Source organism: Lagenorhynchus albirostris, chromosome 2, assembly GCF_949774975.1.
Source record: "Lagenorhynchus albirostris chromosome 2, mLagAlb1.1, whole genome shotgun sequence".
NCBI lineage: Eukaryota > Metazoa > Chordata > Mammalia > Artiodactyla > Delphinidae > Lagenorhynchus > Lagenorhynchus albirostris.
In genome coordinates this window covers 39,570,135-39,595,020 of record NC_083096.1, presented here as the reverse complement: position 1 = coordinate 39,595,020, position 24,886 = coordinate 39,570,135, and the positions used below count along the sequence as shown (strand labels likewise).

Sequence of the window (24,886 nt, the reverse complement as noted above, 5' to 3'; positions counted from 1 at the left end):
TTAAAAATTGAAATCGTATCAAGTATCATTTCCAAACAGAATGCTATGAGACTAGGCATCAATTATAGGAAAAAAAACTGTAAAAAATACAAACACATGGAGGCTAAACAATACACTACTAAATAACCAAGAAATTGCTGAAGAAATCAAAGAGGAAATCAAAAAATACCTAGAGACAAATGACAATGAAAACACAATGGTGCAAAACCTATGGAAGGCAGCAAAAGCAGTTCTAAGAGGGAAGTTTATAGCAATACAATCCTACCTCAAGAAACAAGAAAAATCTCAAGTAAACAACCTAACCTTACACATAAAGCAATTAAAGAAAGAAGAACAAAAAACCCCAATGTTAGCAGAAGGAAAGAAATCATAAAGATCAGATCAGAAATAAATGAAAAAGAAATGAAGGAAACAATAGCAAGGAACAATAAAACTAAAAGCTGGTTCTTTGAGAAGATAAACAAAATTGATAAACCATTAGCCAGACTCATCAAGAGAAAAAGGGAGAAGACTCAAACCAACAGAAGTAGAAATGAAAAAGGAGAAGTAACAACTGACACTGGAGAAATACAAAGGATCAAGAGAGATTACTACAAGCAACTATAGGCCAAAAAAATGGACAACCTGGAAGAAATGGACAAATTCTTAGAAAAGCACAACCTTCCAAGGCTGAGCCAGGAAGAAACAGAAAATATAAACAGACCAATCAAAAGCACTGAAATTGAAACTGTGATTAAAAATCTTCCAACAAACAAAAGTCCAGGACCAGATGGCTTCACAGGCAAATTCTATCAAACATTTAGAGAAGAGCTAACACCTATCCTTCTCAAACTCTTCCAAAATATAGCAGAGGAAGGAACACTCCCAAAATCATTTTACAAGGCCACCATCACCCGGATACCAAAACCAGACAAAGATGTCACAAAAAAAGAAAGCTACAGGCCAGTATCACTGATGAACATAGCTGCAAAAATCCTCAACAAAATACTAGCAAACAGAATCCAACAGCACATCAAAAGGATCATACACCATGATCAAGTGGGCTTTATCCCAGGAATGCAAGGATTCTTCAATATACACAAATCAATCAATGTGATACACCGTATTAACAAACTGAAGGATAAAAACCATATGATAATCTCAATAGATGCAGAAAAAGCTTTTGACAAAATTCAACACCCACTTATGATAAAAACTCTGCAGAAAGTAGGCACAGAGGGAACCTAAGTCAACATAATAAAGGCCATATATGACAAACCCACAGCCAGCATCATTCTCAATGGTGGAAAACTGAAACCATTTGCTCTAAGATCAGGAACAAGACAAGGTTGCCCACTCACCACTATTATTCAACATAGTCTTGGAAGTTTTAGCCACAGCAATCAGAGAAGAAAAATAAATAAAACGAATCCAAATCAGAAAAGAAGAAATAAAGCTGTCACTGTTTGCAGATGACATGATACTATACATAGAGTATCCTAAAGATGCTACCAGAAAACTACTAGAGCTAATCAATGAATTTGGTAAGGTAGCAGGATACAAAATTAATGCACAGAAATCTGTTGCATTCCTATACACTAATGATGAAAAATCAGAAAGAGAAATTAAAGAAACACTCCCGTTTACCACTGCAACAAAAAGAATAAAATAGCTAGTAATAAACCTACCTAAGGAGACAAAATGCCTGTATGTAGAAAACTATAAGACACTGATGAAAGAAATCAAAGATGATACAGACAGAGGGAGAGATATACCATGTTCTTGGATTGGAAGAATCAACATTGTGAAAATGACTATACTACCCAAAGCAATCTACAGATTCAGTGCAATCTCTCTCAAACTACCAATGGCATTTTTCACAGAACTAGAACAAAAAATCTCAAAATATGTATGGAAACACAAAAGACTCCAAATAGCCAAAGCAATCTTGAGAAAGAACAATGGAGCTGGAGGAATCAGGCTCCCTGACTTTGGACTACACTACAAAGCTACAGTAATCCAGACAGTATGGTACTGGCACAAAAACAGAAATATAAATCAATGGAACAGGATAGAGAGCCCAGAGATAAACCCATACACATATGGTCACCTTATTTTTGATAAAGGAGGCAGGAATATACAATGGAGAAAAGACAGCCTCTTCAATAAGTGGTGCTGGGAAAACTGGACAGCTACATGTGAAAGAATGAAATTAGAACACTCCCTAACACCATACACAAAAATAAACTCAAAATGGATTAAAGACCTAAATGTAAGGCCAGACACTATAAAACTCTTAGAGGAAAACATAGGCAGAACACTCTATGACATAAATCACAGCAAGATCCTTTTTGACCCACCTCCTAGAGAAATGGAAATAAAAACAAAAATAGACAAATGGGACATAATGAAACTTAAAAGCTTTTGCACAGCAAAGGAAACCATAAACAAGACGAAAAGACAACCCTCAGAATGGGAAAAAATATTTGCAAACTAAGCAACTGACAAAGGATTAATTTCCAAAATGTACAAGCAGCTCAATATCAAAACAACCCAATCCAAAAATGGGCAGAGATCTAAATAGACATTTCTCCAAAGAAGATGTACAGATTTCCAACAAACACATGAAAGGATGCTCAACATCACGAATCATTAGAGAAACGCAAGTCAAAACTACAATGAGGTATCACCTCACACCGGTCAGAATGGCCATCATCAAAAAATCTACAAACAATAAATGCTGGAGAGGGTTGGAAAAAAGGGTGGAATGTAAATTGATACAGCTACTATGGAGAATAGTATGGAGGTTCCTTAAAAATCTAAAATCAGAACGACCATATGACCCAGCAATCCCACTACTGGGCATATACCCGGAGAAAACCATAATTCAAAAGACACATGCACCCCAATGTTCATTGCAGCACTATTTACAACAGCCAGGACGTGGAAGCAACCTAAGTATCCATCAACAGATGAATGGATAAAGAAGATGTGGCACATATATACAATGGAATATTACTCAGCCATAAAAAGAAACGAAATTGAGTTATTTGTAGTGAGGTGGATGGACCTAGAGTCTGTCATACAGAATGTAGTAAGTCAGAAAGAGAAAAACAAATACCATATGCTAACACATATATATGGAGTCTAAAAACAAACAAACAAATAACAACAAAAAACGGTTCTGGAGAACCTAGGGGCAGGACAGGAAAAAAGAGGCAGACATAGACAATGGACTTGAAGACACGGGGATGGGGAAGGGTAAGCTGGGACGTAGTGAGAGAGTAACATTGACATATATACACTACCAAGTGTAAAATAGATAGCTAGTGGGAAGCAGCTGCATAGCACAGGGAGATCAGCTCGGTGCTTTTCGACCACTTAGAGGGGTGGGATAAGGAGGGTGGGAGGGAGATGCAAGAGGGAGGGGATATGGGGATATACATATGCATATGGCTGATTCACTTTATTATACAACAGAAACTAACACAACATTGTAAAGCAATTATACTCCAATAAAAATGTTAAAAAATAATTTGAGGACTCCCAAAGAGTTTTTGCTTATGTCAGTTATATTTATTAACATTTACCATACCTGAGAGTAAAATTAAGGAATTAAAGAAAATATTTCTTTATTAATTCACTTTAAGATAATAATGAGCCAATTATATGTTAACATAAATAATATTTTTATGAAAAATAATCATTTTCCGAAAGAAAAAAGATTAGTGAGAAGAGTGGCTTTTTTTTTTTTTTTTTACGTTTTTGCACATATCAGTTTGGGCTTAAGAGAAGATAGCTGGATTCTCTTATCTACTCTGCATTCAGTCTGTTGCATTAACACATGTCATGTAGCTTCTGGAAAACACCACTGTATACTCATTAAAGGAGAGTAAAGATGGAAAGCGACATCTTAGTATTATTATGCAGATAGTTTTGCCCATGCAGATCCCCTGAAAGGGTCTCAGGGAGCCCCAGGCAGTGGTGTGGTGGTAAATGCTTAACAGTCTGCTCTCCTTGGGGAAAAATTCCAAGTCAAAGTTGTCAATTCTGTGCCTGAACATACCTGAATGATGCAAGAGCCGATTAGCTATAGGAAATCCATGTCCCAGTAAGACCTGCTCCAGCACCCCGGGGCCCCTGAAGCCCGCTTTTGGGACCATTGGTCTATCAGGCTGCCCGGTGGCCTGCTCCTTGTCAGTCTTTGTACTGGCAGGCCCAGCATGTGACCCTCACAGATAGTCTCCTTGCTCCTGCCGGATGGCCAGTGGAGGACAGGACACCCCGGCCACACTCTCCCTACCACTGTGTGTCTTACCCGGCCCTGGTCAGCAGGCCTAAGTCATCCGCTGACCTTGTTCACTCTCCAGTGTTGTCTTGTCCAATACTTGTTTTCTATGCAATCGAGTTTTTATCTCATTAGATACAAAAAGATAAGCACTTGTGATTTGCTCTACAATATGGACTTGAGATGTGTCAGGGGGATGTTCTTATACAGAAACCGAGCAGTGAAGTCTCCCAGGGCAGGGTCCGTCTCCATCCTCTGAAGCTCCTTCAGGCCTGTGACTCAGCTCCAAAAATGGAATCAATGCACTGCGCTGGCTGACATTAGACAGCCCCAATAATAGAACTATAAAGGTTGACGTTTCTTTGTCTAACAAATATATTTCTCTAAGCAATTCAACATTTCCAGCTGGTACTCTGTCATTCCCAGGTTGCTATTTAGTGGAAATAAGAGCTCCGTTTTATTAAAATCTTTCCCCTCTGGGTATAATAGCTTATGTAACAGGAACAGCAAAAGATTTTGGTTCTTATAAATAAGAAAAAAAAATCATCCAAATTACTATTAGAGCGTGTATATCTCCTTACTGCAGTAAACAGTGTCTATTCCTGCCATTGATGGAATTATAATGGTCCTCCTGCTGAAGAGTTATTAACTCAAACCAAGAAAGACAAGAGAACATCATATCCCATCTGCTACCTAAGAACTCTTATTGAGTTTCTTTTAAATGCCATTTTTAAGCTTCATAAACTGATGCATCTTTTCCCTGAGAATTTTCTAGAAATTCCAAAGAAAGGCTAGGATGTCACGATTTAAAATATTCCCTCCCTCCCTGCTTCCTTCCTTTCCTCCTTCCTTCCTTCCTTCCCTCCTTTCTTCCTTTTTTTTGAGAAGCTTTGTCATGTACTTTAATATCTGGTATATCTAGGCCCTCAATCCGACCCCACTGTTCCTCTTTACTTAGATATTTCTTCTGACTCATTTTTGGGGAACACATAATACATAGTCTAACATTCTGAAGCAGCATGAGTTTGGCTTTTCGTTACAATAAAAAGGACACATGTCTAGCAGAATTCGCTCTCAGGTTTAACACACAAAAAAGGAAGGTCCTTGTCTGTCTGTCCACACTACTTCCACAGTCCCCCAGCATCTTGTATAGATTAATGAAGGTTTGGAAAACTCAGGAATGCTTTTATGTATTATATTTTACTTCATAGCACATAAGCTCAGGAACTGTCTTCAGGGTTTTCAAGTTCTGATTCTTGAAAGTTCAAGATCAAATCCCAGAGTGAACAGGGTACAGGGCCAGAGACCTGGGCTCAGCTCCTGCTCTGCCACTCACCAGCTGTGACCCGCGGGAAGACACTCCCACAGATCCCTTGTTTGTGCATCCCTGCACACACTCAGCATGTACTTGTCCAGGGTTGGGTCCTGAGAATGCGGAGACCTGTGACAACACATCTGTCCTTGAGGGTCTCCAAGTGGAGCAGAGGAAATCAGACCCAGGAATGATATAGGGCAATACCCTCGCAGCTAGTCCCCCCAAGAGAGATTTAAACAAGCTGCTGGAGCCCAGATGAGGGGTAGCTAATGCTTTCTGAGGTGTCTGTGCTGATTCCAGAGAGAAGAAAACATCTCCGCTGGTCTTGAAGAAGGAGGAAGCATTTTCTAAATGAAGGAGATAAAACAATTTCCCAGAGGGTATCACAAAGTTCAGGAACAGTTAGTAGCTGAAGTGAAATTAGGGGAACACGCCAGTCATCCGCCTGTTTGCTCTCAGATCCATCCTCTGCCCTGCCTCTGCCCTGGTCTGCATCATCAAGGGGGCTGGCCCCCAAAAAACTGTGTTTCCATAGTCCCCTGGCTTCTGGCTCCATTCAGCCAATGAGAGACACGGGCAGGAGACTGTAGGGTAAGAGGAAGGGAGTAGTAGACCATTTCTCCTGCATCCCTCAGTGTCAGGCAGCATCTCAACAGTGACTGGGCTCCTCCACGGCTTTAATCCCCACCAATGACCCCTCTCTCTGTGAACTAGCTCCACCAGGCAGGTCCCCGGCTCCCAAGCTCTGGAAACACCATCTCCTCTCTTGGTCCCTTCCGCTCTAGAGGGGGTGGGCAGCTTCCCGCTACGAGTCATCTTGGAGTTGCCTCACTCCGAGTGTCCTGTTTGGCTTCCCCGTTTTGCCATTCCCTGTGCCACTAAATTCCCAGCTGGGAACACCTAGAAAGGTCTCCGTGAGATGTGTGTGTGGAAGGGGGGGAAGAGCACGTTGTGAAGAGCCCTGAGTGTATGCTGGTCAGGAAGTCCAGTTTTCACTCCATGGTTTTCATCTCTTTAGGGACGACAGACATAAAGGACAGGCCCAGGCGGGGAGTTGAGGGGAAGAAGCTACTAAAACAGACCAAAGAGGATGACGACAGCCTGATCTAAGGCAGGGGCAAAAAGAAGCTATGTTCGTGAGACATTCTTGAGAGAAAATGCATAGATTCAGAAATGGGTTTGATGGAAGGGCCGAGTGAGAGGACATGGAGGATGACCCCAGGTTCCAGTTTGGAGGGCTGAGTAAATCATGGCACCAAGGGGAGAGGATGAAGGAGAGAAGAAAGTGAAGGATGCCGGGAGGAGACATATCCAGGTTGGGGTGCCTTAGGGACAATCTTAGAGTAATGGGGGTGACTCAGACCAGCCGACATCTAACATCTCTTCCAGAATAAATTATATGATTCTGAGGAATGGCCACATTTTCTTTGTGGTCTCAATAATTGTTTTAACACTGCCCAAGGTGCTAATTTTTATTTATTTATTTATTTTTTACTTTGCAAGTAATTTGGTTGTCATTTTAGTGATGACATTTGACATAACAGGCTTAGATCTATGTCAGGAACGTAAGGTCTGGCGAGATAAGACATCCCAGAGAGCCAGCAGCGCATGAACTCCTGGAAGCTAGTACTGGGGTCTGCTGTCTGGTCCTTCCCCATCACACCCACTGCTATAGCACAGCCCCGTGTTTCTCCCTATTTGGGATTTAATCAGTGCTGCTTCCCCCAAAGTAACTCCCATTCAGCCTGTGTGACCTTCCACCCACTACTAGGTCTGAGATCCCTACTGCTAATGACTGGATTTGACAGCAGTTCTTAGGGTCCAGGGGGTGTTGTTAAATGTACCTCGGTGCCTGGATGGGGGAGTCTGAGGACTGTGGGAGAGGCCTGTAGCCCTTCCAGAGGCCCCTTTGTAAGAAAGGGGACTGACAGTCAAGAGAGATTGCTTCCTTTGGGAGGTGAGACTTACAGGGCCCGGGTGATAAGATGGGGGCACAAAGGCTGGCCAGGTGCCCCAGGATGGTCCTTGAGCCAAGGGCAACAGACGGGTAACAACACACCAGCCCATGAAGCTGCCAGTTACAGGGTGGGCTGCCAGGAGGCAAACAACCCATTTCTCAGCTCTGCTCAGGCCTCGCAAGGACCTTAAGAAGCCGACTCCCCGAGGTTCACGTTTGGCAACAGGGGGCAGGTGCAAATATGTTATTCCCCAAACCCACCCGAGACCCAGTGACAGGTCCTGGGCTTAAATTAAAGGAGGGGAGATGGTGGTTAGTGATGAGGAAAACTTAAAATGTGAAATCCCAAGATGCTGTGACTCAGGGAGATGCCCGAACCTGTGCCCTGGGCAGTGATCTAATAGAGAACAGCCTTGGCTGGTATGGCCAGATGCCCACCTGTTAAAGGACAGGAAGTTCCCTTTATCAAAGTCACACCTGGTCCTTGAATTCTGAGATGCTGCTCTTCCAGGAAGAATGGTTACTACCAGAAAAATGAAAAACAAAACAACAATAACAACGAAAGAAAAAAGAAAAGAAAGAAGAAGAGGAGGAGGAGGCAGCAAAAGAGGAAGAAGAAAAAGAAAAGCCCTTTATCTAGCACGTTGCCTCCACTGGCACAGAGAACGGAGATGGGCCCAAAGTTGTTACCAAAGCCTCTGTCTGCAACGGCCCAGAAAGCTCCTGAAGGTGAAACCCCTCAAGACAACTGCTGGCCTCTGCCCCCGCTCATCCTTCTCTTCCTCTCCGCTGTTCCCACAGCCTAACACAACAACACAACCACTGTGTGACCTGCAGGACAGACTGGTTTTATTTTCATCAACCTTTAACCATGCAGGTTAGACAAAGAGGAAGGGCCTTGGAGAAACGCAGGTGTAACGAGGTCATTTCCCATCAGGTCTAACGTGACAGGGAGACCATGCAGGGAGCAGGTGATCCCACCACAGCCAGATGACATGTGACAACAGCCCCCCAAACCCAACTGTCCCATCCACACGATGGCTGGCTTTGGTGTCGCAGAGGCACAAGGAGGGTGTCTTTTCTTTTCCTTACACTTTTGCAGAAGAGGGTTTTCTTGGACACGGGATGGAGAATGATGTGGGTATGGTTTTAATTCCTTTGAAGAGAAGTGTGATGTCTCTCCAAGTTGTCAGGAGACCTCTGGCTCCTCATTTCCTCTGGGAGTGCAGCAAAGCACTGCTGGTGGAGAGAAGGGGGGGTCAGGGGCTGAAGGGCATTCCTGAGGCCCTCCTGACTCTGTGGCCGCTGCCGCTTTAACATCAGTCTCGCTCAGGGAAGCCTTGAAGGGAACTCTCTCCCGCTTAGAACCAACCAGATCCGCCTGGCTCCAGGTGATGCTGCAGAAGACCTCCGAGATTTGCTCTCAGAAGTTAGAGCAAGAGGGAAATAATAAAGACTGCTGACCTTCCCATGCAAGAGCTTCCTCTATAAGAAGCTCTGACTCAAGTCAAAGCTTTGACCCTCTGCCTCAGCTCCACGCCCATCACAGTCCCGTCCGGGTTCGGCTCAGCAAGCTGCTCGAGGGTGGGGCCGTCCTCATTAGTCTTCAGACCTTCAGAGCCAGCCGAGGCCTGGCACAGAGCACTCCATCAACATTTGGTACAGAAGAAGGGAAATTCGGGATCAATGTAAGGCCTCAGTGGAAAAGGGCTCTTGGAAGGAGGGCCACGAAGACAACCTAGGACAAATCGGAATGAAGCAGATGGACGGCAAGGGGGCGATATGAAAAGATGTGGGACTTGAGGCTATGGGGAGGGGGAAGGGTAAACGGTGACAAAGCGATAAAGAGGCATGGACATATATACACTACCAAAAGTAAGGTAGTTAGCTAGTGGGAAGCAGCCGCATAGCACAGGGAGATCAGCTCGGTGCTTTGTGACCGCCTGGAGGGGTGGGATAGGGAGGGTGGGAGGGAGGGAGACGCAAGCGGGAAGAGATATGGGAATATATGTATATATATAACTGATTCATTTTGTTGTGAAGCTGAAACTAACATACCATTGTAAAGCAATTATACTCCAATAAAGATGTTAAAAAAAAAAAAAAAGAAAGAGAAAGAGCAAATGTGCTGTAAGTGCTCTCATTATCATTGGAATAGTTTTTTACACTTATCTTTATAATAGACACCTTGGTAGCTGAAAAAAATAGCTTGTGTCTAGAGGAAATATTTTAATAGTTTTTAATAGTCAAGTCATTTCAGTTTATATATATGTAACAAGAAAAATTTTAGAGCTCTATGTTTAATTTTGATTTTCAGAAATAGTAAGTGATGAAACTAAGCAGAATTCAACTTCTTTAAAATGAAAAGTAGCAGTTAATGAACAGATTTTAAAATTTGAATCTGGGAAAGTGATTATTTGGGACACTTAGGATTATAAAACTATTTAAAATTGTCCCTTGGTATTCAGAAGGAATTGGTTCTAGACCTCACCCACCACTCCCTTCCATATCCCTTTTGATATGGATATCAAAATCCATAGATGCTCAAGGCCCTCATATAATGACATAGTATTTACATATACCCTGTGTCCATTATCCTGTATACTTTGTCACCTCTAGATTATTTATAATACCTAATAATACCTAATATAAATTATATGTAAATAGTTGTGAATACAATATAAAATGCTATGTAAATATTTTCTGGGTACCACAAACCCAAGTTTTGCTTTTTGGAACTTTCTGGATTTTTTTTCCAAATATTTTTGACCTGTGGTTAGTTGAATCATTGAATGCAGACCTCATGGATACGTAGGGCCAACTGCTCTTGGCTTCACAAGTAATAGGTTTAGAATTAACTGGGATATGGGGTTTAAAATGGTACTATCTTCTCATTTGTCCCTTCCACTCTACTCCATTTCTAGTAAATAACAGAAAAAAATTCCCTAAAGAGATAAAGTGAGTAGCATTAATGTGATAACCAAAATTTCTGAAATCAATCAGATACAATTCTAAGATTTCACAAATAATATTTGGGTAAGAAAAACCTGTATCTCATATTATTAAATCTGCTTTGATTGAACTTTGTGACAGAGAGAAGTGTAGTGATTTGTTTTCTACCTGGAGTTTCTTTTTTTTTTTTCTGGAAATGCTAATAATTGTGTCTTATAATAGATTAAATTAACTTAATAGATATCAAAAAAAAAAAAAAAGATGTGAATGGAACCTAAGGGCTGGAACTGGACATGGTCGCGATCACACTTACTGAGGCGACGTCCAGGCTCAGAGCCAGCAAGTTTATATGCATTGTCTCATTTTCATCCTGACAGCAACCCTATGATGTACACATTATTATTATCATCCCCAGTTTCTGAATGAAACATCTCCCAAGTTCACCTGTACTCTGCCCTTGAACAAGCTGGAGGCCCAAATCATCTGGGTGCTGGGGTAGGAGGTGAGGCCCCATGAAGGTAGTTTGGAAAAGCACAGTTATATTCATTTGATGATCTAAACTGTAACCACATAATCAGATTTGACAATTAGTCTCTCCTAAACTGTTGCCCTCTGGCCATTTACGCGGCATTTGACACGTCCTTCTCAAAACTCCCCGGGGGGTGGGGGGGGACACGTACCTTTTGGTTCTCCTGAGGCCCAGACCACACCTCCAGGCGGCTCCCCGCACAGGGCTCCCCTGAGGCTGGGTCAGCTCTCTTGCCACAGCTCCCACCCGCCTCATTTGAAAGGCTCCCTCACCCTCAGCCAGACTGCATTTCCCAGTGTGAGTGAGCATCCCTGCTTCATCGAGGCACAGGGCTACCATCTCAGACTCCGTTCTCCCTCCCGTCTCCCTTCCTGACGGGCCTTTTGCTCCCACAAAGAGGCTCTCAGAAAGTGATGGAGATTCCACAGACCCTGCAAGTGGAGTGACATGGGAGCTGGAATACACAGCCAATGGACAACAGTTCAGATTTAGCTTGGCACTCAGAAGCATTTTTAAGCAGGGACTGAGCCAGGCCCCACCCTCCATGGCCTAAGGGTGCTCTAAGGAAAGGGGAGAGACCCGAGACCACCCTAGGCAGGCTACAGAACAGATGGGCTAGGGAGGATCCAGAAACCTTGGCTTGACCTTTTGGTGACTTTTAGCTACCAAAGGCCAACATCATTGGAGCTGTGCCTCATCTTCCCACAAGGCTCACACACACCTCCCACCGCGTTAGGTTCGTACCTCCAAAGCTGACCACAGATGTGTGAAGTACTGTCGACTGCCAACGGCCCCCAGAGCTCTGGAAGACTCTGTGGCTGGGGCATGAGTCGATGTCCTGGGAAAGGCAGATGGGCAATCCCCTCCTGACCAGCGGGGAGGCCAGCTCTGGCCCAGGCCTGGGGAGGAAGCACACGGGACCGAAGGCGGCCCTCTCACCCCAGCCCTGGGGGGAGAAGCTTCCCGAGGTCCGTTACCCCAGGCACACCCCAGACGGCCAGCCCACACATGGGCAGGCAGCCTAGAGTCCCCTCAGCTCAACGGTTGATGTTGGGCTATTGGGACTGATGGGCTTGATCAGGACGACAGAAGAGGGAAAGCAGGTGGGGAGTCCAGGAAGGGGACCCAAGAGAAGCAGACAGAATCTGAGGAGTGGCTTCTCCCAACAACTGAGCCAGTCAGCTGTGGAAGGACTTAAGGGATCAGCTAGCCAGAAGTTTCACAGTTTTTTTTAAAAAACCAAATCCATAAATAAAGGATTTGTACAGAGAACCTGTCTGCTTAAGCAAGGCCTGTTGGGTTGCCTACAATCTAAACCCCTCTGGCAGCTCTTCTGGGTAATTGTAGGGGTTCTACAGTTTGGTTTTTTCAAGTTAATAATAATATGTACTAGTGCTTTGCAATTTGTACTTTCACATACGACGTCACACCCAGTCCTCACACTAACCCCATAGGAATATCATGGTCATATTTCTGATGAAGTACTTGAGGCCCCAAGTTGTGAAGCACCTATGCCCCAAATTACACAGCTAACATGTGATGGGGCAGGAACTTGAATCTAGGCTTTTTGACTACAAATCCAGTACTCTTTACTGCATGTCATGTCCAGAAGAAAAGGTACCACAACCCAACTGGTACCAAAAGGGAGGTCTTGATGAGAGGCAGTAGAGCCTGCTGGTTAGAGACCAGCTCTGGAACCTCACCACTGGGGTTCAATCTTTTCTGCCATTCACTTACCTGTGTCACCTCTCTTCATCTGGAAAATAGGACAATAGCACCTGCCTCTAAGGCTCAGTTAATATTAAACGTATTAATCTACATAAATTACCAGCACACAGTGTCTGGCACAAAAATAAGTGCTTAATACTCATGCTTGTCCATTCTTCACTCCTGGCCAGCATTTATTCAGTGCCTGCTGCATGCAGAGGTCTGAACCTCATTCTATTGTGGGAAGGGGTGCAAGTGGGACAGGACCCCAAGTTCCTGTCCCCAAGATGTTTTCAGTCCAGTGGGGAGCATGTCTAGGCACAAAGCACAGCACCAGTTTCCGGAGTGGTTGGGTCCCTGGATGCTCTGCTAAGAATGTGCCCTGGAACATGATAAAAATGCTGGCTTGGACACCATACCCCAGAGAAACAGACCTCTGCTTTGGGGTACTATTTGTTACAATAGGTTAGCGTGGCCTAATTAATATGTTTCAGAATCAGGATCTCTCAGCGGTAGCTAGAAGTCTGCTTTTTTAATAAGTTCTCAGGTTCGATTTTGCAGCCCGTTACAGTGTGAGACGTGCCGAGCTAGACCACCGTGCCGGCTTCCGGGTCACTTTCTCCTTGCTGGCCACTCCTCACTGCCCCACCTCTCGGGCACCTAGGCTGGTGCTGGACCTCTGCTCTCTTCCATCTACACTTGTGCTCTTGGTGAGCCCATCTCGGCTCCTGTCTTGGATGCCATCTAAGGCTGACAATGCCCTGGTTCCTATTTGCAGCCTGGACCCCCATCCTGAACTCGAGTCATCCCGACTGCCTAGTCCATAGCTCCATGTTTGTTCACTGAGCATCTCAAACGTAAGACATCCAGCCCCACCCAGCCTGCTCCTCCTATACCGCCTTCCCCCACCTCAGTAAACCAGTACCGCCAGTCACCCTGTTGCTTGGACCAAGAATTCTGGAATCATCCTTGGCACCTCTCACTCTCCATCCCACAACACCAAATCCTATTGGCTCTTCCTCCAAGCATATCTACCTACTTCTCTCTACTGTCAGCATAACCATCCCAGTCTAAGCCACCGTCACCTCCCCACTGGATAAAGCCCTCGTCTCCTAGCTGGTCTCTTCCTCTGCCCCTGTCCCTTTACAGTCTATTCACAACCCAGCAGTCAGAGTGATCCTTTTAAAAACAGAAGTCAGATATGTCACTCCTCTGCTCCAAGGGCCCCATCTCACTCAGCGTAAAAGCCAGTGTCCTCAGAGTCCTGTGATCTGGCCTCCATTCTCTGTCCCCATTTCCCAGCGCTTTCCTCTGTTCACACACTCCAGTGACACCAGCCTCACTTCTTCTTGACTAGTAGGAGAGCCTTCTGCATGCTGCCACCCTGCCTGGAATGCTCTTCTGCCTGACACCTGAATAGCTTATTCCTCACTTCTGGTACCTGCTCAGGTGTTACCTCACAAGTGAGGGCTTCACCGACCCACGTGGAGTAGCAACATCCCCGGCAGCCCCGTCATCACCTGCTGCATTTTTCTCCAAAGCGCTTATTACCATGTAGCTTGGTATACGCTTGCTTCTTTACTGTCTTCCTGCCAGAATATAAGCTCCATGAGGGCAAGAATGTTTCCTCTGCTTCCTGAGGTAGCAGTACTTAGAACTGGGCATATGATAGGCACTCAGTAAGTACTCATGGGAAGACTGAACAGCAGCCTTACAGTTTCTGCAGAAAGCAGGACAGGCTCTCTCCCACGGAGCATGCTCCCCAGGGCCTAACACTTCATCTCAACCCATTCTGAGTCCTGAAATTCTACCGGTCACAGCTAGAGAAGGCAAAGCTGGCTAATGATGGCTGACTTGGCGGGGGGGGGGCGTGTAGTCAGTGTAAGGAGGGGGAGGGTCTAGCTATCCGGGGCTGGAAGAGTGGAGCCTGAACAGTGCTCCTTACTTCCACCAATGTGAACTAGCCCCTGGGTGAGGTGTCCCAGTGGGCAGCCAGGTACCTGCGAAAGAGAGAAAATGCTGAGAAGGACTTCTTTCTTCTTTTGCCACAAAAACTTCTACTTAGAAAACAATCATGGAAGAAGTGTTCAAATAATTCGATCTAAGAAGATGTGATAAGAGATATGGAAAATGAAAATCATGAAACAATTGTCTAAAGGACTAAGGACAATAAAAAAGAATATCATAGAACTGAATCTATAATTATCATAGAACTAAAATCCTAGACAATATCAACATGGCGAGATGTGGGGAAAGACCAAAGGGACAGAGCAGTGCAAAATATTTGTCTGATTAGAAAGAAAATAGAGATCTTGAGCCCCTCATTCTTGAGAAGGACTTTTTATTCAAAAAACAGGTACGGGGGTCTTCCCTGGTGGCGCAGTGGTTGAGAGTCCGCCTGCCGATGCAGGGGACACGGGTTCGTGCCCCAGTCCGGGAAGATCCCACATGCCGCGGAGCGGCTGGGCCCGTGAGCCATGGCCACTGGGCCTGTGCATCCGGAACCTGTGCTCCGCAACGGGAGCAGCCACAACAATGAGAGGCCCGCGTACCGCAAAAAACAAACAAACAAACAAACAACAACAAAAAAAACAGGTACGGGGCCCTCAGCGAGGTGCCTCACAAGGTGCTAGAGATCTAAAATCACATTTGCTGGATTCCTTTTCCAGAGACTTCATCAGGTAACAGAGTTCTGGGCCAGTTTCCCTTTCAGCTCACTCTCTTGTTTTCAACATCTGTTTCACACCGTTCTCTTCTGCACAGACCTTGACCACACTCCCCGTCTCCCCAGGAAACCTCATTTCCTATTGCACAGAAAATAGAAGTTTTCAGAGCAGAGATACCTCCACTTCCTGCCACCAGGACTGCACATCCGGCCCTCTGTGCAGGGGGACCCTGCTCTGCCCTTCCTCCGCCCCCCCCAGGGCCCCCGCAGAGGTGGCCTCTGCACCAGGACAAGCTCTCCACCTGTCCCAGCCTCCTGCCTCCTCAGGGGTTTTCTGATGGGAAGAGGCTGCTTCTCCGTCAGCCTCCCCCTTTCAGCTGGCTTCTTCTATCAGCGCTCACACAATCACAAATCTCTCCTGAGATGCAAGCAACCCCCCAAATTCTCACTCTCATATTTCTCTAAGGTTCGAGCTCTGCTTCCTCTCACAGCCAAACCTCCTGACTCATCCTCCCCCTCTCACAGCGGAGTGACTATCTCCACCGGCCTCTCTTCAACGCTCAGCCCACTCCGGTCTGGCTCACACCCCACCAAGCCCCCCAAACTGCTCTCACCCAGGACCCAGGGACTCCTGGGTCACTTAAGCCAATGGTCAATTTTCCATCTTCATCTTAAGTGGCTTCCCAGAAACATCTGATGTTAGGGACCCCGACCCCCATCCCGAACCCAAACACACACTTTAAAATATTTTTTCCCCTTTAGCTTCCCTGAAACCACACTGTCCTGGCATCAAAGACCACATACGAACTAACGACCCCCAATGTCTCTCTCCACTGCATCTAGACCCACATGTTACTGCCTTCCTAGTGTTTCCTTTTCAATGTCTCACAGGCACTCCAAAGCCACCACATCCAAAATGTGGTGGCTTCCTCTCTCCAGTGGTCCCTCTCGGTGAAGGGCCGCTTTTTATCTTGCTGTTGTCACCAGACAACTGGTATCATTGCTGGTAGTGCCCTCTCTCCTCCCTCACAACCAACCCCCGATTCAAGCCACATCCCTCTCCCCTGGGCCTCTGCACCAGCCTCCTATTACTTGTCGCCCCTCCCCTCCTGTGGCTGGTCTCCCCTCCCCTCCCCTCCTGTGGCTGGTCTCCCCTCACCCACTCACTCCCCCAAAGCATCCCTCACACAGCAGCCTGATTAGCCTCTGAAAAAGCCAAGGTGTTCTCACTCACGCAGATTTTCCACAGCCTCCCGTTACTCTCACAGTTCCAAACCCTTAACTGAGCTACCGAGGTCCCACCCACTGCTCCAGGTTATCTCCCTCCCCACCCCTTACTCTCCAGCCTCTCTGGCCTTTTTGCCATTCCTCACAGGAGAGGAGAACCTTCCTTCCTTCCAGCCTTCGCCCTAAGGCTGGTCTCCCTTTGCTCAAGCTGTTGTCTCTGCTGGAAACATCCTCTCCTCCCTCCCCCCACTTCTCACAGAACTAAACTCATCCAAGCCCAGCTTAAGCATCATTATTCAGCTACTCAGCCCCTTCTTCCTCAGTACATGCCCTATTATCACTCTGTACTTCTCGTTCATAGCACGTATGATTACATTCATTTTTAATGTAATTATCTGTTCAGTATTAGTCTACATGAGCAAACAGAAAGCTGGGCGGGGACTGTGTCTTTTTCAAGGTGCTGGCGCAGAGCAACGGCTCAAGTACCTGAGTAAATGAATAGCTGCCACTCTGGGTGCCTACAGTGTGCTAGATACCGTGGCCAGATGCTTTCTATGGGCTGTTGCACTCACTCTGCACAGCAGCCCAATGAGGGATGGGTACTAGTTTCATTACTCACGTTCATAGTTTACAGGTCGGGTCCTGAAGCTCAGGGAGATTGAAGAGCGTGTTCAAGGTGACGTAGCTGGCAACTGCCTGGTTGGGATTCAACCTCGGGCTTGTCTCCTATCAAAGCCACTTCACCACGCTTCCCTCCGTACTCCCCGTGCTCACGCATGGCCCTAGACACAGTGGGTGATCAATCTAGGGGGATGGACACCCACTCCGCCATCTCACTTGATCATCGCAGTCACCCTTGAACTCTACAAACGAGAATTACAACTCTCCTTTTCCAAATGAGGAGAATAGAGTTTGAGGGATCCAAAGTGTCACCCAGCAGTAGGCGGCCGTGTCGGGCTAGAACCCAGGTAATCTGGCCCCTTATCTAGGGTGGTTCTCTCTAGAGCATAACTATAGTTAGGCACTGAGGTGGGATTATGCAGGGAAGCTGTGCAGAAAAGCGTTAACAGAGCAGGCCTGCACCTGCTACCCCTAGAAAGGTCTGCTTCCAAGGATGGGCCTCGGCTGATGTCTGGAAAGGTGGATTCGGGGTGGGCTCTCACCACCCTGAGTTGTTCATTGTGCCTGAACTGTGCAAACAATGGGATTTAGGCTGAACATCTGTTTTGTTTTGTTTTGTTTTGTTTCTGGAAGTCTGAGATTTTGGTTGTATGCTAGGCAGAGGGTGCCTACATGACCGGTCCTCAATAAAAATACTCGGCACTGAGTCTCTAATGAGCTTCCCCGATAGACAACATTTCACACGTGTCGTCACAGTTCAGTGCTGGACGAATTAAGCACGTCCTATGTGAATTCACTGGGGCAGGACACTTGGAAGCTGGTGCCTGGTTTCCTCTGGACTTTGTCCCATGTGCCTTTTCCCTTTGCTGATTTTGCTTTGTATCCTTTCACCGTGATAAATCTTAGCTCTATGACTATAGGCTGAATCCCGTGAGTCCTCCTAGCAAATCACTGAACCTGGGCGTGTTCTTGGAGACCAGCCTTCCTAACGAGAAACGAATTTTGAGTTTTCTTTGAAAAGAGTGAGAGGGGCACGGATTAGTAGATTAAAACAGGAGGCATTCCAGGAAGGAGAAACGATGTGAAGAAAGTTAGGAATAGATAAGTCAGGTGTAGAAGGCCCTGCCGCTGTTCAACATGGTCTAAAGAGAGCTGACACTGAGAAAATTCCGCATTACAGTTATGAGGTGGAAGAGACGGGGGTTACAGCAGTCACACTTGTTAGAAAGACCTAGTGTCAGTGAATTCTTAGCATCACAGAAAGATTGAAAGAATTTAGCGTCTGCCCGTCCAAAGCAAATACATGGCGCTGAGCATTTTTGAGGAAGTCTATGGGAGTGCTATGGAGAGGTTCAAGCAACATCCCAAATTATTAGGTTTTTTTCATATAAACCACCTCCACATCAATCTGCTCTAGAATAATCTACTTCCCATACATTAAGAACAACTATTCCTTCCTTCCTTTATCCCTCAGAAATGCCTTTGCCCGTGGTTCAACGTTCCCTCCTCTCCCTCCCGTCTGTCCACCTTCCTCACGCCTCAGGAGGGCTTCCTGGAATGATCCCATCCAGTTGCTGAATCACTTCTTTTATTTATTCTGCATCTACTTAACACTCAAGCTTTCACTTCATAGTACGTTAGTTTGCCTTGAACCCAGGGAAGCATGGGAAATTCTCCTAGGTTGTACCACAGATATCTGCCCAGCCTCTTCCTCAGAATCCCAACATCCTGAAGGTAGATGAGGGACCTCTGTGACCTGCTCAGCTTAACCCCACCCCCTGCCTCCATCCTCCAGCATCAAGGACTCCTCTAACAGAGGCTCAGAACACAGCCTGGCTGTTCCAAGACATCCCCTTTAGGAAGGGAGCACAGAGAGGGCTCTGGCTGGCAGCTTTGTCCCAAGTCAACCTCACTCCTCATCCTGCTCTCACTTCACAGCTGGATCCCACTGAAGTAATGGCTCTGCTCCTGGTGAGCCACACAAGCCAGCGCCTGTGTTTTGCTTCCTAAATCCGTTTTATTTCTTCCGTGGGGTCCCCGTGTTGCCTCCCTGCCCAGCACTATGATTCCTCCAAGGCTGCACTGCTCTGCCCACAAGTCCTTCTAAAGGACTGGAAACCTGCCCCTGAAACCCACCCCCTGGGGCTGAGCCTCCTCTATCTCACGCTGCCAGTCCCCTTCTCTGCCCTCTGCCTGCCAAGGGCTCGGCCCAACTTATCCCCACCATGCCCTGCCCCATTCCAGTTCACCGACTCTGGTTCCTGAGGTTGGCCTGGTCTAGAGATTGCAAAGCGACAGCAATAGGCTAGTTTAAATGATGGTCTACCCTGGTATGTGGCAGTTCTTGTGCTTGTCTGTTTTTAATTTAAATCTGAATGCCTTTAGGCTAGACGCATATTCTCCACCTCCCCGGAGACCCCACAACTCCCTATGCTGTCAAACATGCGGGAGAAGAAAACCAGCTTTATTGAACCCGCCATACACTAGGCTCTGTGTATATTTTGCCTTATTTAATCCTTCCAGCAACCCCAAGCGGGTGACATCACTATCTCTGTTTACTGGTGGGAAAACAGAAGCTCATGGAAGTTGGGCGACTTGCCCACATCATACAACTACAACCAGCAAGCCATAAATCCAGATTTGAACCAAGCTTGCCAGATTCTGAAATCCATCCTATCCCCACGACGCCATTAGTGGAAGCAGTAGGTCTTGATTAGACTATGCATTAAGGAGTCCCCTCTGCAACAGGGAAGAGAAAACAGAAGGGAAGGAAAGCGAGTGAATGGACAGTTCAGGTAGTACAGGAAAAAGTGGGGGGCGGACGGGAACTCAGGTTGCAGCCCTGGGAATAGACAGTAGATCAGGACCGGCTGGGGAGAGACAGGACAGAGGTGGCTAAGGGACAGCAATGATCTCTGCAAGGGTTAGGGAGAACGTGGAGGAAGAGGCAGCTTGGGACGAGTATCTAAGGGGCCCCTGAAACATCACGGTGAGGATTTTGTGTATCCATCACAAATCAAACTGGCCAAGAAGAGAGCTGGGTGAGAGGTGGAGACTTGATCAGCCTTTCCTTAAGAGCGCTGGTCAACCTCGGGTGCACAGGAGGGTTCAAGGGAGAGGAGCGTAGGAACGGCAAGCCAGCCTGAGGACACAGTGTTGGCCCCATTCTGACACTTACAGGGCAGGAGGAGGACAAGAAGCTCGAGGTCAAGGAAGGAAACGACAGTGGGGACGGTGTGGCCCCCTCCAAGGAGCTGAGCAACAGCTGCAGAGCAGGCTGGCGACTGAGGATTACCAAGCCCTGGAAGCCTTGCAAAGGGCAATGTAAGCAGCAGGGCAGGTGCACGGTGCCGAGTGAGGAGAGCACCAAGTGCAAGGGCAAGTGCTGGCTGCTCTTTCTAGGAGCTGGTCAGTGAAAGGGAGAGGAAATGTGGGGTCTTCTTGTTTAAGAGACTGAGCATGTGGTGGAGGGGAAGGAATCAGTGACCAGGGAGTTATGAAAGGAATCGTCTCCATCTCCATCTCCGAGGGAGGAGAGAGCTGCATCAGGGGTGTAGGTGGAGAAGGTGCCCTCCCGCTGGCCAGGAGAGCACCTTTTCCTTGAGAGAAAAAAAAAGCTATAGGGGAAATTCCAGGGATGTTCTGAACTGGCAAGGAGGGAAGCTGATGGAGTGTGTGTCAAGAAATGAGGCATGAGGATCTGCTGGAAGTGAGATGGGTACCTCCTCCCACAAGAACCTATCTCCCCACCCCCAGGGAGGGGCGCTCACTGGGCTCCATCAGTAACCCCAGGGCCACAGAACCTGCACGGACACTTGGGTGCACACTGCTCTTGCTACAGCGCCGTCTAAGCCTGTACCACCGCTTGCCTCCAGGTAACAAAATGCAGAGAGTGCTCATCACTGTCACTGCAAATGGACTTCGAATTTTTCTATGAGGACCACTGAGTATTTTCACTTTTATTTTCCCCTGGCCCTCCAGCCCACTTCCTCACAAGACAGGGCCTGCCAGGGACTCTAGGGGGAAAAAACCGCTGTGTGACCCTCCAAAATGCTTTGCTCTGCGCAAAGCAACAAACTCACTGGGGCCCGACCATGGCCTCAGCAGCCCTGGGGATGACTTCTGCGCTGCAGCTTGCTCCCCTCTAACCCTGACACACACACACACACACACACACACACACACACACACACACACACACACACACACACACACACACACACACACACACACACACACACACACACACACACACACACACACATCCACCTACTACACTCTGCTGGGGTGATACCTCCTGCCCCAGAGGAACGTCAGAAAAAGCCATCACCTGGACAGGAAGAGCTGTTCAGAGGCAGAGTCGGCCACTGATCCCCTTCCCCTGGTCTGTCAGCTCTTATTAAAGACCCCGGATCAGTGACAGAGGTGTCAGGCAGCCTTTGATGCATGCCTTTCTGGTTCCCTCGCCCTCCTGCCCAGAATCCTGGCTTCCTCTAGCTAAAAAACTATGAGACGAGCACATGGATTGGAGTCTGAAGACTTGGGCTGGAGTCCTGGCCGGTCCCTACGTGCTGTGAGATCTTTCAAGTCACTTCTGAGGTCTGGCTTGCAGCCAGGTAAAGTGGAAGGAACAGCACCTATCTCTCCCTGCTCTCAGGGAGGCAGTGAGAAGTTCATCAGGTGAGACAGGCTATCTCTCAACTGGACGGTGCTACTCTGACTTCGGGGGTTTAAGCCAGTCCTGCTGGCAGCTCAACCTGTCTCTCCAGAGCCTCACCCGGCACACGTTCCCCAGCCATCAGGCCCTGGCAGCTCAGAGCCCAAGGGAGACACAGCTCAAATGAATTCAAGGCCAACATTTGTTTAGGCCTCCTCTGTGCCAGATGCCAGAATACAAACAAGACCAGACACAGGTCTCGCCCTGAGTTCACTAACCGAAGTAGAACTAACAGAGTGGGTGTGTGTTCATGCCGTGGCCAGGTCAGAGGCTGGAGGAGAACTTGCTCTGTGTTGCCGGGAACAGACCATACATGCATTATTAGAGTCTGGGTCCCCTCGTTAACCCTTCTTGAGGGGGAGCTGGGCAGATGTAGCTCTCTGTGAAACCAGGGTGAAGGGCCTGGAGCAGAGGAACCGGAGTCCTTGGAGACCCAGGCCTGGCCCAGCAGTGGAGCCCAAAGGGTTATTTCACTTCTCAGTGCTTCACCCGCACCAACTGGGCCATGTGGAGAATAATCCTGCTGTGGCTTGAATCACAAGGGTATCGTGGAGAACAAAATGAGAACAAAATGACAAGAGCAATGACAAAATGCTTTGAAAAGGAAAGAGCTTTATAAACAAGGCACTATTAGTTTTTCCTCAGGGTCCTCTCCAGTAAAGCTGAGATAATCACAGGAGGTCTGTTTGTCTAAATGCTGACGAGCCTTTCCCATGGCTAGCCTAATGGCACTGACTCAGAGGCATCCAGCTCCCTCACTCTGCAGTCATCTCCACTGAAATATCTCAGTCCCTACAGTTAGTACTTCCAGTGGACGTGACTCCATCTCCGTTCCATATTGTTTCTGCTACTCTGCCACCCACAGCCAGTGGGTACTCAGGTGATGCTTGCGGACTCATGGAAACACTGCCCGTCTTTCTCCTTACGCCAGCCACAGACCTCTGCCCCGAGGACCTGAGAAAGTCACTACCTCCATCACCGCCCCGCTGGCAGGACTTCTAGAGTTTGGCTCAGATGGGAGGCTTTCTCCTGCCTATGTCCAGGACCCAGAGAGAGAGGTTCCAGCATCTGAGCACCAACCCATTCCACTGAGTTCAAAGCAAGAACAAAAACAAAACAAGAGCACCTTGATAAAGCTAGACATTTTCTGCTTCCACCTCACATTCATCTTTTCTACAGCAATTTCTGTCTCTCCAGTCCAAATTAGAGTTGGAGGTGGGAGTGTTTAGATGATAAGGTTTTCACCCAAACCATCAACTGTGCTAACGCCCCTGTCTTCAGCTGTCTGTGTGTAAAGCAGAGCAGGCAGCTGCACTCCGGATTTGAGAGGTTCTAGCCCAGCCTTTCCCTGCCTAAAATTATCTCACACACCCCCAGAACTGCTCTACTTCCAGAAGCACTTCAACCAATTTCTTTGTATTTTGTGTCTTCCTTTTAAAATGCAAATATCTCTGAAAGGAGGAATGCATTCCACTGACCCGACCACAGTTCTCACCCAGCACCTGTGTCCAATAAATATTTACTTAATCCCATTGCTTACTAGAGGCCTGTCCTCAAGGGACTCGGGTCAGAGCCCGGCGCTGTGGAAGGTGGGGTGCGCAGGGGGCAGTCCGGGCGGGAGCCACGCCTCATTTCACCAACCCCACCGCGAGCCCTGAGCAACCCTGCCTGCCACAGCGAGGTAACTGAGTTCTGATGAAAGTAAATCTGAAATAGCCAAATATGGAAACGCTGCAGGAGGAGGCAGAACCAGCCGAAAGAGTCGGAGGAGACGGCCAGAGGGGTTAGTGGCAACAGCGTGGCCCCAGTATTCACTGAAAATTCTCAGAACTGCCAAAACCCTGCAGAGCAGTAACGAGGGGGAGGCAATCTGGTTTCCACCAATTCTCTGTGTGTCCCTGGGTAACTCATTTCAACCTCTGTGAGTCTTGGTTTCCTGCAAGACCCCTCTGAGCTCCCCTTGGCTGGGGGTGAGGGTGGTTCTAAATGAGCACGCTCAATCGAACAGTCCTTGGAGGTTTCCATTCATGCCAACATTAAAGTTTCGCTCTAGAATACTTTGGCTGGAAAGTCATGCAAACGTGGAAAGAGGGGGGACCTAAGGGCATGGAGGGGGAACCAGGGGTTTGCAGTGCGGGTATGCGGGGCACGCCTTAAGGTCCTCCCCCGCCTGCGCACCCCGACCTGAACCTGGCCCCCTCCAGTTCACACTCACGCCCTGGAGCCGCTCCCCGGCTCGGGACCCCCAGTTTCCGTCCTCGCCACATCCCTCCTCTGCTAAGAAAACCCGCTCCGGGTTCCCGCAACCCAGGTTTCCCCCACGCCGCACCCACTCGCGCGCATCAAGGACCACCTGCTCCTCCGGCTTCCCGTGACCCCGGGTCCGGGCCCCGTCGCCTCCTTCCGCCCACCACCCGCGCCCTCCCGGCGGCCGTCGGGGACTCACCGGGCTCGAGTGGGACGGGCAGCCAGGCCCGGGTCCCCGCAGCCCGGCGGGGGGCTCCTGCCGCCGCGGCGCTTTCGGTTTCAAAGTAAATGGGATGAGCCGAAAAGCGCTCCTCGGTCCCCTCACTCCAGTCCTACAGCGTGGGGCTCAATCCCCGCGGCGCAGCCGCCCCGGGCGGCGACTGGGCTGGACTCACTTGTGGGCCGGCGGGCGGGGGTTCGGCCGGCTCCCGGCTGCAGGCGCGCGAGGACTCCAGGGCTGCGGCGGCGAGGCGGGGGCTCGGCTCTCAGCCCCGGAGCCCGGCGCTCGTAGCCCCACCCCCGAGGAAGGAGGGCGGGCCTGGGGCCCTGAAGGGGCGGGGCCACGGGAGCGGGGGCGGTGAGGGGCGCAGGCTCCCGGGTCGGGAGGAAGCGCAGGAAAGTGTCGGGCAGGACGGTGAGAGGCAGTTACCCAGCCCGTAAGAGACCTAACCTACCCTCACTA

The 24,886-nt window shown here is 48.1% G+C and overlaps 1 protein-coding gene across 1 annotated transcript in view; it reads right to left on the bottom strand.

Moving 5' to 3' along the window:
• Window positions 1-24,662, bottom strand: part of TRAF5 (TNF receptor associated factor 5) — a 45,664-nt gene extending 21,002 nt beyond the window's left edge. Inside the window, exons 1-2 of the mRNA XM_060130892.1 lie at window positions 24,404-24,662; window positions 8,632-8,778 (exon numbers count right to left, since the gene is read on the bottom strand). The gene's annotated coding sequence lies outside the window, so the exon portion shown is untranslated. The remainder of the gene's footprint in view (window positions 1-8,631; window positions 8,779-24,403) is intronic.
• Window positions 24,663-24,886: the final 224 nt, after the last annotated feature.